Here is a 17431-nt window from a genome sequence, read left to right on the forward strand (position 1 = left end):
CTTTTAATGTTTATTCTCATCCATGCAATTAAGTCTTTCTGTTAAAGATTACAGAAAGCTAAAAACTGGTGGTAGAGAAGATAGCTTTATAAGGAGCTCAAGTGTTTGACTAGTTGTTGTCCGAAGAAGCACAACGTTCAACAGACTATTCATTTCTACCACCAATTATCAACTTCGGGCCTTATTCTTTTCTGAAGCCACCGTTCTTGGTGTATGAAGGTTTTACTTAAATTTATTTTAAGCTTACAGAAAACTAAACACTGGTGGTGAATAGGCTCTCACGTCACCGTTATGTGGGGATAAAAGAACAAACATTAAGGCAACAAATAAACTGAAATATGATCTTTTAATAAAAGAATAGTAGTTACAATGAACCGCAAAAGAGGGTCAAAAGATTCTACAAACCACGCAAAACGAAAAGCCTTTCCTATTATTATGAGAGTGGTTAATGATAATGATTGTCAATGAAGATTTATCTAATTCCTCACTCTTTAAAAATAGAATCTAGTCTAAACGTGGTTATTTCGAAAACGGAGAAGACGCCTCTGTAAGGAGCTTGGACGTACGAGTAGTTGTTGCCTAAGGAGAAAGGACGTTCATAAGACGGTGTTTTTTAGGATACAAATGAATAGTTTTACACAATTTTTTTTTCATAGATATTGATATTTACTTTTTCCGTGATTGTCTTCTTTGACCAACTTTCATCTTCCTGCAACAACAACAACAACAACAAATCCGTTATCAACCTCTCTGCTGTATGAAAGGTAAAATGACGTTTTACTGATCGAATTTAAGTACAAGTGGAACCTCGATTTAACGAAGTGACAAGGGACAGGGGAAATGTGTTAGTTATTACAAATGGATTGTCGTTATATCGAACACCTCTATATAACGAATGCTCGGGAAATGTTATATCGAGGTATAGTTAATAATCCGGATCTGGTTTCTATACATAGCTAAGGCGCTAGAAACTGACAAAACTGTTCAACTACTGTAAAAAGAATTTTATCCTTGTTGGTCTGTTTGGCATTCATCTTTTATCACTTGCTAACATTTATTCGTTGTATCGAAGTAAATTTTTTCGTTTCCGCTGTAGATTGTGTTCGTTACTTTGTTAAATGTAGGTTCTGCTCCATACATTTCACTGTAATTTTGGCCGGGCTGAAGAAAATCGTTCGTTATACAAGTACAGAGGTTTGTTAAATCGAGTTTTCACTGTTCTAAGGTAATTTACTGTCAAGTGCACATTTTAATGTTTTATATTTTAATAGGAGTTTTCAAATTAATTCCTGAATACCGTTAAATGTGGCAATGTATCCGGGGGGTACTCCTAGGAATTCTTGGTGGGGGTGTGTCGCCTGGTTTTCCAAAGCCTGACCCTATTTCAGACCAAAAAATGTCATTTTCCACACCTGTTTTCAGACCTGGCCTTTAGGCAGAAATTATTTCATCATAACTAAGATTAGATCGCAAACAAAAAAATTCTTCAACTCTATTTCGAATTCGCATATTTTTCTTCCTTTCTTACTCACTTGGAATTAAAACGATAAATACGTTCATACACTCCCGTAGTTCCCTCGAAAACCATACCCGATTCCAGACCAAAACGGGCAAAGTGTATACCCTTTTTCAGACCAAAACGGCGCAAAAACCCTACCCGATGGGGCGGGACATACCTATATAGCTTATTTATGGGAGTACTCCCCCCGAACAATGTATATTTAAAGTTATTTTTGTTTCTAAAAAAAACTCATACTTACATTGGCATAAAAAACTTTAAAATCCCCCCAACTAGGGGGTTCTTCGCGCTCCAGGCGCAATTAAGTTTGGTCTTCAATGGGCCCATACTTTTTTTAGCCTAGCGGCTGTATGGACCCATTGGGCCGCCCCTGGTGATGCCTTTCTTAGGTCTTCGAATGAGATTTCACGAATGTTCTTTTCCTGAAGGAAAAATAAGAAGAAACTTTTCAGGGGACTACATCATTTATTTATCTTGTTAGGAGTAGAGACGATGACGGCGACGGCAAAGAGAACGGCAAAAAAGCAATAGGTTTAGATTGGCAAAACAACAACTCTGCACGTGCATCACGCTTTTTTGTACATTTCTTTGCCGTCGTTGCACGACTACGACGTGAATGGACCAATTTTTAAGTATTTTTTTGATGACGGGGACGGCGACGCGATAAATGCTACCATCTTTGTCTGAACTCGGGAGTGGCCCCCTCTTTTGAACTCCAACATAAATTCCCTTCTTTGAAGTATCTGGGCGACTTCGAATAATCGCGAAATTGTTTGAAAGGATGCCAAGTCTATTTTTCAGTGACTTTTTCATGGACCTCGCCATTGTCGGATCGTAAGGTCCTTAATATTTTTAAGGGGTTTTTCCATGCTAACGGGTAATTAACCTGTATCTGCTGTTATCAGGTAATTCTAAACGTAAAACCGAAAGCATTTTCTACGTGATAGATTCTTGTATCAGGGAATGTTCTTCATAGATATACAACTTACTCCAATTCTTCCCCCCTGAAATTTTATGGGCCTCCCCCGCAACAAGCTGCGATACATGTATTTCCAGTATAAGTGTATTTCTAGTATAAGTAGCCTGCGAGCAAGCTCTCTTATTTTATGCAAGAGTGCCAACTTTTTATAGTTACTTTTACTAGTTTCATTACAATTGACGTTCGACAGATGAGGTACAGTTCTCTCTACTGCTGGGTTATTACTGCGCGTGTAATTTCCGAGATGTATGTAGTTAGGTAAGCTAATTTTCATAGACCATGCACTGGGTTCGATTACCAGCCGATGAAGAAGATGAGAAAAATTACATAAATAACGTTTGAGAAGGCTGTACTTCCAGGCGAATTCTTGGAGAGAGTTTGCCTTCCGGTTCTCCATATTATATTTCGGACCAGAAAATGTAAGAACAGACCTCTAAAATCCATACCCGTTTTCAGACCTGGCCTTTATTCATAGCAATTAAATAAAATCCATACAGAAAATGTAACATGTTGGAGATTGATTGCACTTGAAAAAAATTAAAGTTACAGTCAACTTCTGATAAAATCTTTACCTCCAAGGGAAAAAGCAAAAAGGTTCGAGTTGTTGGAAGTTGAGTTATTTCATTTAAAATTATATGAAAAATGGCTTGGAGGGAAACGACAAATTGGTTTGAGTTAGCAAGGGTTAGAGTGATCGAGAGTCAACTGTTTTAACAATAACCCTACATGGTATTTGAAGACAAAGTTGCCTTGCTGCCAAATTGTTAAATTGAGAGTTCTTTAACAGCAATATTTGGATTTAACTACAACGTATACGATTGCAGCATGCTCCCTTCACCATGTCATAAGAAAACAAAAAATACAAGTTAACTAGATTAACAAAAATAACTAACACCTAGGTGGGTGTCAAAGACCCCTTTGTCTCCTAGCCCTACTTATAATATGTATGCTAAGGAAATTGGGAATGAAAACCTATGTTTATTACCACTTTTTAAACAACAACAACAACAAAAAACTCCTATACCATGATCCTTCTTAAACAGAGGAATATATCCTCACAGCTACTTAAGTTCAGTAAATGTCACTGCGAGGGTCTGTTAAATCATTATTCTGCAAAAACATAATATAGGAAGTAAAACGTTACTTGGGTATATTGCATATCAACATACTATATACAGTGAAACCTGTATTAAGCAGACACCCTCGGGGAATGCTGTAGTGTCTGCTTAATACAGGGTGTCCGCCTAATACAGGTTTTGATAGATAACGTCATATGAGGTGTCAAATGCCATTCAAATGAACAGTGGAAACGTTTAGAACACTCCCAGAGCCTATGATGATATACGTTTGCACTAATTTCTTTATTAAAGATGATAGTACCATAAACATAGATTGCAACTCAAATTTAAAGAACTGAGATAAGTGAAACAAGCTCTATAGAAACAAAACGAAATAGAAAACAACAATGTACTGTGAAACTAATCAAATAAGTTCGTCAAGTCATGTTTTTTAATGTAAAAATATTAACATTTGTGTGTGGCAATCATTTGCATTTCCGGTGTCCGGCATGTTGGGTGGTAGAATTTAATTACAAAGTTACCGTTTAATACAGGTTGGCAACTATAGAAATGACCATTTCAGGTACTCTCTAAGTGTCCGTGTCCGCTTAATAGAGGTGTCCGCTTAATAAAGGTTTCATTTAAAGTAAATAAGGAAAATAAATTTGGAGACTTCAGCTACAGTCCGCTTAAAAGAGGGTGTCTGCTTAATACAGGTTCACTGTATTTGATAACTTAAGTTGGATAGAAGAATACACCACTAAAGCAGGTTTACAGGTTCACATCCCACTAACGCCTAGTTGTACTACAATGTTTGTAACTATGAGACATTATCGACTCCACCCACCTTCATGTAAAATGTTAATGTGAGGTCCTGATGCTGCCACTCTATCACTGTATCCTTTGTTACAGGAACACTGATAGAGCCAATGGACAGCTTCACCACCATGCTCATCTTGAAAGCAACAAGCTCTTCTTTCAAGGGACATGTACTTCTTATTCTGTAATTTTTGGAACATGCAAACAATTTAATACAAGATGTTGTTACACTACAAGTACATGTAGCTCTGTACAACAGTGTGATCAATAGGATTCGAGGTGCTCATGTGCCCAACCTTGAGAAGGTGGCATGACATGAGTACAAACTAAAGAGAATCTACATGTAAATGGCAAAATAAGCGGCTAGATAAATCCAAAAAAATTGATCAATGGGTGCTGCATTCTATTAAGGACTCTGTGGTAGCAAAAAAACAATGAGAGAGAAGTGCTGGCTACTTATGCAAGTTTTTTTTTTAAGCTTCACCATGTGTTTGAACAAGTCTCCAGTCCCATAGCATGTTTCATTTCGAAAATACTGCAATTTGAACTTCTGAGTTTTCACAGTGCGTGGCACCAAAATAGGAATGCTGTCTCGATGAAAAAAGTCTCTCCTCTTGATTCTTAGCAGTATAACCATTTCAAGTGTATGTTTATGTGCAGGTATGCTAGTTTCCCAGTGAAAAAAAAGCGCTTTTATAGAAAAAGTGAACTCCAGATGTTTTTGTTGATTTCTGGCGGCCATATTGGTGCACCAACACAGTACACCAATATGGCGTCTCCATACAAAGCTCTACAAAGTTGCATGAAACGTTTCGACAAATAACTCAGAAACTGTGGGCCACAAAGACCTGAGACTTGGACAAATTGTTTATATATTGGTCTTTTATAATATTTCATTTTCTTGGCTTCTTCCACTGGACAGTTTCCAATGTATTATTTTGTTGCATGACAGTGAAGAGAATCTATCAAGAGTTTACAAAAATATAAGGATACTAAGTTCCAATAAAGACTTACCCACAGAGATCTTGTACGCAAGTTAAAGTCCCTCAAAAAGAACTTTGTCGCAGCAGTGTCTAAAATGACAACTGCATTTCTGGTGAGTTGTACCTCCAGTAAATACAAAGATACAACGTCACCTTGCAGTATACCAGAAACCTAGAAACATTGAAATTAAAATATGGGTTATAAATATCCTGAAACATCACTTTGCAGTATACCAGAAACCTAGAAATATTGAATATATATATTAGGTGCAGTTACACAGGGCACTTTTTCCATGGGAAATTGCCATTTTACCACGGGAAACTTTATTTAATAGTGTGACCGACGTTTCCCAAGGTAAGATTCCTGTGTTACATAAACAGGTTTATTTCACACTGATTGAACTAATTTGTTGGGCTTTACTGATTTGGGAACAATACTTACAAAAAAAATTTGTTCTATTTCTGGCATGTAATCAAACTGCTAACTACCTTCGCAAGTCTAACACTAACATACCAGTTAAAATTTCAGCTAAACTCTCCGTAAATTTTCAACATAACATGAAATACTACAATCACTGACAGCAATTATTACCACAATAGAGCAAATGAAGCCGTAAAAATGGCTAAATCAACTTGGGAATTAATTCGTGTGTAACTACATGTTGCTGCGGTAAACTAAATCCACATTAAAATTCATACCATGGCTTTGTTAATGTGGAAATGCCTTTTACCATGATGTGTGTACTAACCGCACCTATCATCTACTCTAAAGGCTGGTTTCAATATGATTGCTACGATCACTGTGATCGCTGCAATCACTGAAAAAAAGTTCAGCGATCGTGGCAATCTTAGCGATCATATGGAAACCAGCCTTCGATTCGAGATTGCACCACATTTCTCAATTTAAGAAATTTAGTTTTCTTATTTTATGAGAACATTTAAACAAATCATAGGATATAAACTATTTTTTAAACAGGCAGTTTAAATCACAGAAAAAAGAGTTCTTATCCTATGATCTGTTTTAAATTTCCCCATAAATAAGAAAACTTTTTCTTAAATTGAGAGATTCGAAGCAATGTCGAATTTAGAGTGATATTTTCTAAGGCATGGTGCAAATCATATCATGAGGTCGAGATGATTACAAAATGTTCTTACATCAAAAAGGCATCATGTACATAGCATCGTTATTTAAAACCTTGCCAAGCAAGACTTCAATAAGCTCATTGTACTAAGAAAACCAAAAACACTACATACTTAATTCTAAGACATGTTCTGGAGCTGCAAAAAAATGCAACAAAAAGGTTTCTGTTCAGATCATTCGATGATTGCCACATCAAATCTTTTGTAATGCCCCATTATACCATCATGCTAGCTAGTAATGTACAAAGATAGTCATGCAATGGTGCATGGTCGGCAAATACATGGACTGTACCGTACTTCTCATCGAATCTATAGTCTCTATAGAATATTGCTTACATTATCTTCACCAGAACTAGGACCAGGCACGTCTTCTCCTTCTTCGCGTGAAGTCGCACGATTTTCCAGCCGTTTTTGGAGGGAGAAACAAGCTCTTTGCACTGGTTAAAATCGCACTTCTCCGACCGTTTCGGCATATCGCTAATGCAGATGACACGAAACTCCCCTTGTCTCGATCTTGTCTCTATGTTACTTTTGGCCAGCGGCATGGTGAAAATGCCCTAATTTTTGACACCCTATAGCCAAAACTCACCATGGGAAAGGACCCTAAAAATGACCTGTTTTATAGCTCCCGGTTGAGATGAAAAAAGTAATGGCTGTTTTTTTGACAGTGATAGCGTTGTGGTTTTCTTGCCATAGTAAGAGATCAAAAAACATTTTGGTGAAAGTTTTGAGTGGAATGTTTTCTCTAGAAAATGTAGCGCCTTGGAAACGGCGGACAAACCCAGTGGTGGGTATTTGTCGGAGATATTGGCTTTGCAATCGCCGGCATGGTTGCGAAAGGCATGCCAAAAAGGTGGGTAATTTTGACTTTCTATGCTTACTGTTAGTTTCGTGCACAGCGGTACAACAGGAAATTGTAAAGAAGTGAAAGAAAAATTATTGGGCTTTGTTATGTATATAAATTAGCTTGTACCGCTGTGCACGGAAGCGGCAGTTGTGTTAAACGTGTGGACCGTTTTCGTACCAAATATCGACTTGCATCTTTGAAGTTCAGGGACCCTCTGGAGGTCTAGTTCAGTGTATCCTCAAACATTCGAATTTTTATTTATTAAGCTTCGCTGGCATTTTATGCTCAGGTTAAAGTTTCTCGCCCCACAGTCCAACACAAGAGAAAATTGAAAGGTACAGCTGGTGGAGGGCCGTTTGAGCAACAGAATAATAATCATTATAATTATAATTAATAGGAAGACCGCTAAATCTAAATCAGCGCGTTTTCTCTTTAGAATGTCTGTAAAATGGGACACCATTTTGATCGATCGAAAGTGAAAAAAATAGTATTTTCCCTAGAGACCGTACATGCATTATGCGTGCACAAAGTTGTTTTTTTTTAACTGAGAACAAAAATGGCCCTATCATGTTTGGCACCTTATATTACAATTTAAACTATTTCCTGAACGTTTGCTGGAAGTTATTCTGTACTTGTACGTAGACATCTTTTTTAATCACCCATTTCAGGTGGATTGTTCCATAATAATTTGCCCCTTTGTATTTCACTGAGAATTCTTTGGCTGTTAATCTGTGTATACGTGTATGTTGTGCACAGTTAATTTTGTATCTCAGCATAAATATTATTTTTTCTTTTATTTTTAGCATACATTGCCATACACAAAAAGAACAGAAAATTATAAATTAACTGCAATAAAAAATTGACTACAATATTAGAATAAAATTTTATATTAGATGCTGATCAGGTATATTTGTGATAATTATGTAAAGTCTTTTTTTGTGAAATAATCTTGAAAAATAGCAGGTAATGTTCCAAAGAAGGATAAAAGTGTAATGAGATCTACATGTAATGATTGAATAAAAATGTTTTGGCTTTACATAAACTGAGAATTGTCTAAAATAAAAAGGCAGAGCTGTCATTAGGGGCCATAACCCATAACACCTGTTACAGCTGAGCTCACTTGATGTTACAGCGGTGATCAAAGTGGAAAGCTGAAGGTGGTAATTTAAAGTTTTGGGACCTGTATTGGGTGAATCTTCATTTGCTATGGCTGTTTCAAAACGTAATGACAGCCCTGAAAAGGGATGGTTATATCTCAGTAGAGCAATCCTTGGAGTTATTTTTTTTTTTTTTACACCAGCATACTTGCCCTCTTTGGGTCACAGAAGATTGCTAGCATTGGGGGTTTACCTGTACTGTGTATTTATTAATTGTGGTTGAGTACTTTTAAGTTTTATAATATGTATACGCATAATCAGTTCTTGTTTTGCCAAAAAATGCTTTCAAAATGTGGGTTTTCTTATTTACGATGTCACCTAGAGCCAAAAATTGGCACATCATGCTTGTTAGTTTCAGCCGGTGAGAAATTTGGTACATCAAGTACAAACTTGTCCAGTTTTCAATTCCAAACCTTTGTCAAATTCATGATTGCATGATTGATGCATGCACAGCAAAACATTAATTTTTGACATTGTTTCATTTTCTTCAACAAAAGACCAATTTACGTAACTTAAAAAAAGGGTAAGAAAATACATGTAACTTAAAAATAATATACATTTCCTTTCTTTAAGTTCCATCATGAGGTCACATAGTATTACATCTTTCTGATTGTTGAGTGTTGGATTTTCTTTTGTACATGTATCAAATTCATCCATGAATTGGCTCACAGGAGGCAATGACTATGATCGATAAGAGTGCAGTCAGACCCTTCAAAGTATTATTGTACACTGTAGCATCCCATCAACACTGTAGCCAGTTTCAAATAGTAAATTGTTCGTAATTAAATTTTTATACCATCTGGAATATTAAGATAAAAAGAACTGCTGGTAAATGAAATTATAAGCACCACTTTATGGACAGCTCATTATTACAGACAGTTTTCTTTGTCCACAGAGAACCCGAACAGTGTATTGGCTAAGAAATAATAATTTAGATGTACATGTAGTAACACTGTATTAGCTTATAAGATAGTTATCTCGAGGTGTAACTGTCGCATCCGACTCACCTGACAAGCAAGCATTTGACACTGGCAATGTTAACGATCTCTGATTCAAATCCCTTGTAAAACGAATCATAAAGAAACAGGAACACAGGTTCTTACATCTTATGTTATTAACTACTACAGCATAAATGCATCTTAGAATGATTCCATTGGCTAACACAGCATTTGAGTTCACTGTGTCCAGTCTTTGGGCCGAAGCAAAAGGGGACTGCTCTACAATGTACCCTGTAGCTGTAAGCAAAGTACCAAGCTTTTTGAGGAAAATCCACTTTTCAGCATAAAACAACCAAATCTGGCTATTTAATGCAAAATCAGGTGAAAAAGTCAGCAAAAGGCAATTTGTAGGTTTTTTGATTAAGGGATAGGTAGCATGATGGTCATGGACCGCTTGCATGTGTATATCCAACAGTGTTTATTTACTGTGCAATATCAGGGCTGTCAAAAAGTTTTTAAGTAGCAGGCTCATAATAAAATAATAGTAGGCGGCTTTGGAACTCGCACCAAAGGATTTTGTTAGAGTCTCAGTAATGTCCCAGACCTTCCACGACATTGCACCGTTCTAATGTTTCACAGATCTAATTACTGTTTAAATATGCATTCAATGTGATTCAAATCTGGGAAAAAGATGCTTTGCAATTTTATTTGATGGTACGTATTATTTTGTTAGATCCTGTGGTAGAAGGAGATGAAAGTAGCCAGTGAAGGATGGCTAACTAGCCAGCGGTTTTGGCTGGCTAACGGCCTTTGTTGACAGCCCTGCACTATTCCCCAGAAACAGCAACTCTAAGAATACTTTCCAAACTGCTTTGTTGAAATAAAGTTTAATACTGACTGATTTTTGTAGTTTACATATTTAGCTAGTACATCAGTACAGTAAGAATGATCAAAACGCTCATAGTTAAAATTACTGTCGTACAGTTTGTTTGATAATGTAATGTAAAAAAGGTTTTAAACCATCTTATAAATATGTTTTCCTGTTACTGCTCGTGTGACCCACACCCTAGGATTTAACAGGTAATAATTATTTCTAGTACCGTGTCATTACCATGGTCTTAAACTAATTGAACCAAAAAATACTTTCTCAAGGACATTTATAGCCTTAGGAATTAATTTACAGTAATGCAGTATCTTTTCACTGAGATTCTTAACTAGTAGAGAAATTATTTTGTCATAACATGGCTCATTTATATACACAACTAAAACATTGTTATGCATCCATTCTCTGCTTCTCCAAAGTGCATTGCACGTTACTGGCCTCCAATGCAAAGAAAAAAATATATGAAAAACAAAAATTGAAAACTTCAACTTTTGTGCTTGGACTCCCCTCTGGCTAAAACCTTGCTGTAAATACATTATCATTATAATAATACATTTTGTAATTTTTCTATTACTATTGAATAGAATACAACAATTGTAGAACATGTAACTACAGCTGTATAGCGATTAAACTAAATGTACCACACAATACTGGTACATTTTAATTCTCTTCAAACTGTGATAAGAGTGAGTGTGAAGTTTGTTTTTAACATTAGGACAAAAAAGTATATAGGGCAATACATGTACATTATTAATGACAGAACAATAGTTCAGAGTGGTTTTTGCTGTTATAACAAATTGTAAAATCTTTACCAATTTTCTTTTAACTTCAGCAAATTTTCAAAGTGTATTTCTTACAAAAAATATAGGCTCTGACTTGTAGAATAATGTAAAATGGTATAATGACAAGCAATATTAAGCAGTTGTTATATGAGTCACAATAAAGAGGAGGCATTTTGATCACCTACAACTCAATTACTTAAAAGGTAATTCAGTGGAAAGGAAACATTATGATAATAACTATTATGTTGAACATGTAACATCTTTCAACTGCAAAAGTTTGGAATTATTGGGCTGCATTCTCAGCTGTTTTAAACAGCAGCAGGCTTATAATTCTGTTCCAAATTAATATAGGACAATCACATGCCTGAAAACTCAGGGGAACTTCAATAATTATTAATGTTGTGTGCAGAGGCTGTAATACGTTGGTATTTTCTTTTTTCAAAACTCTGACTTGTGTGGCAAAGAAACTCTCAAACATCCAAAAGGTGTTTGGCCAAAAGACCAAAAGTAACCTCACAACTTGAAAAAAAACACCAAAAAAAGATGCAATATTGAAATTTATTATTCCACTATTATGTCATTTTACCATATAAGGTCAAGAGAATGTGCAAAATATGACACCGTGATACAGTGTAGTGTCCTGGTTTAATTGGTTTACAACAGGGCCAATACCGGTGGATGCAAAAGGAGCAACTATGGCTAAACTGGACAAACTGGCAAATGAAAATAGAATAGAAAATAGAAATAGAAACCATAATAATATTCTTTTTGGCAGTAGACCTCGCATTCAATGCTTTGCCTATATTACGAGCGAACATTGTGCTCATTGTTATCGTCGATTCACACAGACGGAATCAGGATGTTTCTGAATACTCTTACCGAAGAAATAGAAGCCAATTGCAAAATAACATATTTTTGTAGTGGAATAATAAACCTCTTATTCGTTGATAAATAGCATATAATAAAAGAAGACGTTTTGCTCATTGTTTGGGGCTGGTATTTAAAATACTACGCAACTCGCAACATATTCACATGTATTACATGCTACACCATCGAATGCGGTGTATGGATGGCACTGTAAAAAGCTCCTTTACCTAAGTCATTTAACTCCTGTGTCATGCTCACACTTTCAAGGACATTGACAAGTATCAACTTACAGAAGCATTGAGAAAATCTGAGTCGATTTGGGTGGACTGCTTTTTAACCATGAGAAATACAATGTAGCTAGGCTATCGGATAGAATGTTGATGCTTCATGTATTATTGTGTTAAAAAAATTCATGTTTGCATTGTGCTTAGATTCATGATGAACATGGTTACCTAAGGTATCCATATGCAGAAAATAAGAAAAGAATAAGAAAAATGGTAGTGCATCTCAATGTCCCATTGTCGCAAGACTACAGATTGACACAAAGACAGTAATATTCTTGCATTATAACTGCAAAATGTAGATGGCATGCGATAGCATGGAGCCCTGTGGTGTTGCAGGTGGATTGCTCCATCTAATAAGGCCACACCCTTTGTTTTTTACTGCCATACCATCATAAAAATACCACCCAGGTTGTTGAACAAGTGGGCTGGACAAGTATATGGTGCATGTATAATGGCTGCCTTCCCAAAAGGTGATGGTGTAAAGATGATACCTTGAGAGAGAAAGAAATCATAGTAGACATAAACTTTAACTAAAGATGTCTATTATTAAGAATGTTATTATTATAGTGTTTGATTTCTGGACCAGTGTCTGGGAAGACTTTTGATAATAATAATTATAGTATTAATTTTCTTTTGTTTTTCTTTCAGGGGCACTTTTTTTCTTGAAAAGTCTCATAACAACCAACAATGACATGTGCTGTAAGAGATGAGTAGTAAAATGTTGCTCAGTATCAAGTCCTTGATGCTGGTCAACTCCGGACTCAAAATATTTTTCTGATGCTGGCCAGGCAATGACTCGGTCAAATAAAGTTCTGCTTGGCCAGGGTCTTTTTCTGACTGTTCAACAACTTTGAATAAACAGTGGTGAACTCACCAAACCTATCATTGGCTGATTCAACTCAAATGTCTGTTTAGATGTGTATTCAGTGAAGTTTTTGATCAGTCCAGTCGCCATTCTGGCTGGAGTACAATGTATGACTGTGGACTGGCTATTATTTTGAGCCTGGCAAATGCTTTGATAAAGCCACAAAAAACAACTTAGGGTATAAATTTTGACAATGCTGTTGTCTGAAAAAAAGGAAGGCAACCCAGGGCTCTAAGATGAACAATTCCCTTTGAGATCTCCATTGGGAAAATAAACATAGTTCTAAGCATAAAGGGTTTGTTTTTGTACTTCATAGTAAGGTTAAGAATAATGAGCTTTCAATTGCTACCTCTCTTAGACATGGCAAAAAGTGATACTTAACGTTTATGCATGTTGAACAATGTTACTTACTTATTGCCAGAAGATGGTGGAAATTCTAGCTCTCTTGGTAGATCTTTTGGTTCCTTTATGACTCCTTGTCTGCAATGGTAGTCCACATTTAATGGCAGAAATAGTGGTGTGCCATGACAAAATGTTCTTTGCCCAAACACACGTGTCCCAGTGCAGTGGTGGTGGATCCTGATAGTGACAGTTAAAATATTGCAAGAAGCAATAATTGGTGTTAATATTATAAAAATTATTTACAATAATTGACACTTGATTGTACAAAGAAACTAACAGAATGATTTGTACATTATACTAAATGTATCCAAGAGATCTAGGAAAGCTCTGTAGATAAATACAACTATTAAAGTTCTTGAGTTAACCCATACATTGATTCATTTAGTTGTAGTTTGAAGGAAGAAGGAAAAAGTTACTAACTTGTCGATTTTGCTGCCGTCAGCCTGTTCGTCACAGGTTCTTATATGTTGAATTTGGGTAGTGCCCAGTGGAATAGCATCCTTCCATTCTCTCATGCAAATTGTGCTTGCTGGCCTCAACCACTGATTCAGCATAGCTTCCAGGGGAGTTTCATGTTGTTTGGGTGGAACAACCAGGGAACTGAAATGAAAATAAACTTGATTAACAGGTATCTCTAGGTATGCCCTCTAAAGTCTTTTTAACCCCATAAAATTTAATTAGACACACCTTCCATTTTTTTATCCAATATTTGTTCAACATTCATGTTTGTCATTGTGTGGAAATATAGAACTGTAACTTGAAAGAAATCCTCTTGTTTATTACAAGATTAGGTTTATTTTTAGCTTTTTGTTAACACTTTAAAGGCTTTGAAACTGTATAGTTGTTATTGTTATTAGTATATGAAAGCAGGAGCCCATCATTTGATGGGCTCCTGATGAAAGATGTTGTTTTTGTTGGTGATGATGTTGAAGTTATTGGCAACCTGTAGTTAACAACAGGTACACATTGACGGTTTTGAATGTTCCTTGAAAACTCACTCCTTCCAGTTATTGACAAGCACATAAAAGTATAAGAAGTGTGCTGTTGCTCTGCCAATGATTTAGCATGTATACTGCTGTTGATACATGGTACTTTGTGTAATTGGAGGGAACCTATTGTGTAGTCTGGAATTTCCATTCCATGAGGGGGGGGGGGCTTGTCATTCCCCAACCTCACCCTCTGGAATTTCAGTAATTATTCAATTTGGTTGGGTACCCTCTAAAAGAATACCCAGACCCCCCTGGAAAAAAACCTGTGTAAGCCACCCCCTCGGAAAGTGCCTACTTTTGGACCCCCCTTCCCTCGATAATTTCAGGGGATGTTTGATATGGTGTATTCTCTAAAGCACAAAACTCATACTATAATGGGCCACTTCCGAGTTCCAAAACCCTCACTTTCAAAATGAGGCTAGGTGCACAACCTTTCTTGTGAAAATGAGTTTTATTTGCATGAGAATAAAAAATCATTTCCATATTAAAGGCTTGGCACCTACCCTCGTTTTGAAACAGAGGCCCGGGGGAACTCGGAAATGGCCTATTATTGGGACAAAATAATTGGTACGCTTGCGCTTACTTTAAGGAGATGGGGCCTTTGGATGTAAATCGCAAGTTCTTCGCGGGACATGTCGGGTTACTGCAGTTTGACTGAAGTGTGTTCATGGTAACTTCGCGTAATGCTCCAAAAAATCTCTCGTCTTCACCGCCCCAAACGTTTACAACATGTCTCGTGAGGTCCACACCCAGATTTACCTGAGTTAACCACATAACCTTTCCAACGGACCAATGTAGATTTTTGAACATCTGGTGCACACTTAGAAGAGTCTTTGCTCCCTGGTGGGTTAGGCTTTCAAAAGCGGCGTGAAAGTTAGAATCAGAGGAGAATAACAAATGAAAACAAGTCAGGAGGTTGTCGATGGGACAGGAGTTGACAATTTCGATTCGTTGGTCTTGATGAAAGAAGTGTCCTCCCCACGGTGGAACAGGTATTGTTGTTCGTAGTGGTGACTCGGATGGTTTTTTCTTGTCCTTTTTCATCAAACTTAATATCTTTCGTTTTAATCTTTCCAAAGTTTCTCCTGTTAATCTTGCGTCAGTTTCCAAGAGATGTCGAATTTGAAGATCTGTTGGCTTGTCACCATGGCACTTCTTAAGGAATTCTGCGACAGCTTCCTCCGCCTGATCACTAAATCTGCATTTCCATTTTCTTTTCAGTGGTTCCGATCTCTGCTTACTATTAGATGGATGTCCTCCGGCTGAGTGGACTTGTGGACGTTGGCAAACTTTTCCAGGATCATACTTTGGCCACGACGCAATTTCAGAGTTTAACAGGTTTGCTTGTTTTTCGATCTCCGTGTCTGTCATGGAACACAAAGGCACTTCGTCATCTTCTGCTTGGTTTTCCTTTTTGTCTGTCTTGGCTTCATGCTTGCTTGATGTGGACTTCGAGAAAATCGCCTCCTTCGCTTTCCGGGCGTGTTCCATAACTTTACGACGGATGCCTTCCTGACATATTGGGCAGACTGAATCTGGCACACATGAAAAGTGAAAAGAATGTCCGCATCCTTTGAATACACGCCATTTGTCTCCTTGTACTTGACAGCTATGGAGGTCACATTCTCTGCTTGGATCTGGCTGGTCCTCTTCTTTCACTGACAGGTGAAAGGCGCACGGCAATACCTTATCTGTCTTAGGTTTGGTACCAAACAGAAAAGGAAGAGTCCACTCTTGTCGTTCTCCCGTTGCGGAAAGTTTGGATAAGGAGCTGTGTGGCTTGCAGATGATATCGAAGAAAATAGACTTTAACACTTGTGCTGCTTTAAGTTTTGCTGCTTTGAGTTGATTGCGGGAAAGAATATAGTTCTTGGGGGGGAAGAAGGTTCTTCTGAATTTTTCTTGTCGATGCTTAGAGGCGAAGATGGAACGGCAGGTTTTGGTTATTTCTTCAGCTGAACTATGCGGGTTCGTCTGGTCACGAATAACGGAATGGAAGTATTCAACAGGATATTCGGTGAAGGAAACAATAGAACTCTTTAGAGTTAAGAACAAGGGGTGTGAGATTTTTTCCCAGTAGAGAACGCTAGACAGAAAAACCAGTGGTGACTTGTCATAGTGGTGGCGACGAAAGCAAAGAAACATAAGCCAGATTCTCTTTAGGGCGGAAATGTACAGTTGAAAATTGTTGGAACGAAAGACAACAGCATAAATTGTTAGAACTAGAGGAAGATAGTTATCAAGAAAATTGATTAGGGTCAGAAATTGGAGGTCTTTACATCGATCTCCAAATACACTTAAAATACTTTCACGGATTAGGCTCCAACCACCATAACACAACTCGAGGATCAGTGCAATTTTCCAGGGTTGACACTTCTCTGCAGCCAGTGGCTTGTTCTTTCCAAAGACACTCTGGTACACATTAAGGAGTAGTTCAAAATATTCTTTAAAAACGTTTTCTTGTCCATTCAATGACACGTGTAGAGGTCCCAGAAGGGGCACCAGGCTAGATTTAATTGATTCATTGCATGTTGAACTGTAAACAATCTTTCGAGGATAAAACTGGGCTGGCCAATCCCCAGGTTGTGGAAGGATAAACATTTTGCTGTACTGTTTCATCTTGGTACTCATGACTTTCTCAATTGCCTTTCTGAAATCCGATTCTTTGTGTAGTGGTAACTCCATGCAGTCGATTAGCATAGTTCCATTCATTTTGCGCATTTTTTTAACAGACTGGTCGTTGCCATAGTCGTGGGTAGAAAGGCGTTCTTGTTCATATTCTGGATCAAAAAATCTGTTTGTTATCCAAGGTGCGTCTTTTTGGCAAGCTGTTGTGAAGGTGTGAGTGCACAGCATTGTTATTTGTCCGTTCGATGACATGTTCGAAACAAGTTCGTCCAGAAGCACACCTGACGGGTT

General features: G+C 37.2%; 1 long non-coding RNA gene across 1 annotated transcript; it reads right to left on the minus strand.

Moving 5' to 3' along the window:
* Positions 1 to 363: 363 nt before the first annotated feature.
* Positions 364 to 7121, minus strand: LOC140950015 (uncharacterized). Its single transcript, XR_012167141.1, has 4 exons — positions 6835 to 7121; positions 5390 to 5530; positions 4404 to 4557; positions 364 to 709 (listed from the first exon to the last, which is right to left on the minus strand). It is a non-coding gene; the product is annotated as an uncharacterized lncRNA (long non-coding RNA).
* Between the last annotated feature and the right edge of the window lie 10310 nt (positions 7122 to 17431).

This window comes from Porites lutea, chromosome 1, assembly GCF_958299795.1.
Source record: "Porites lutea chromosome 1, jaPorLute2.1, whole genome shotgun sequence".
NCBI classification, from domain to species: Eukaryota; Metazoa; Cnidaria; class Anthozoa; order Scleractinia; family Poritidae; genus Porites; species Porites lutea.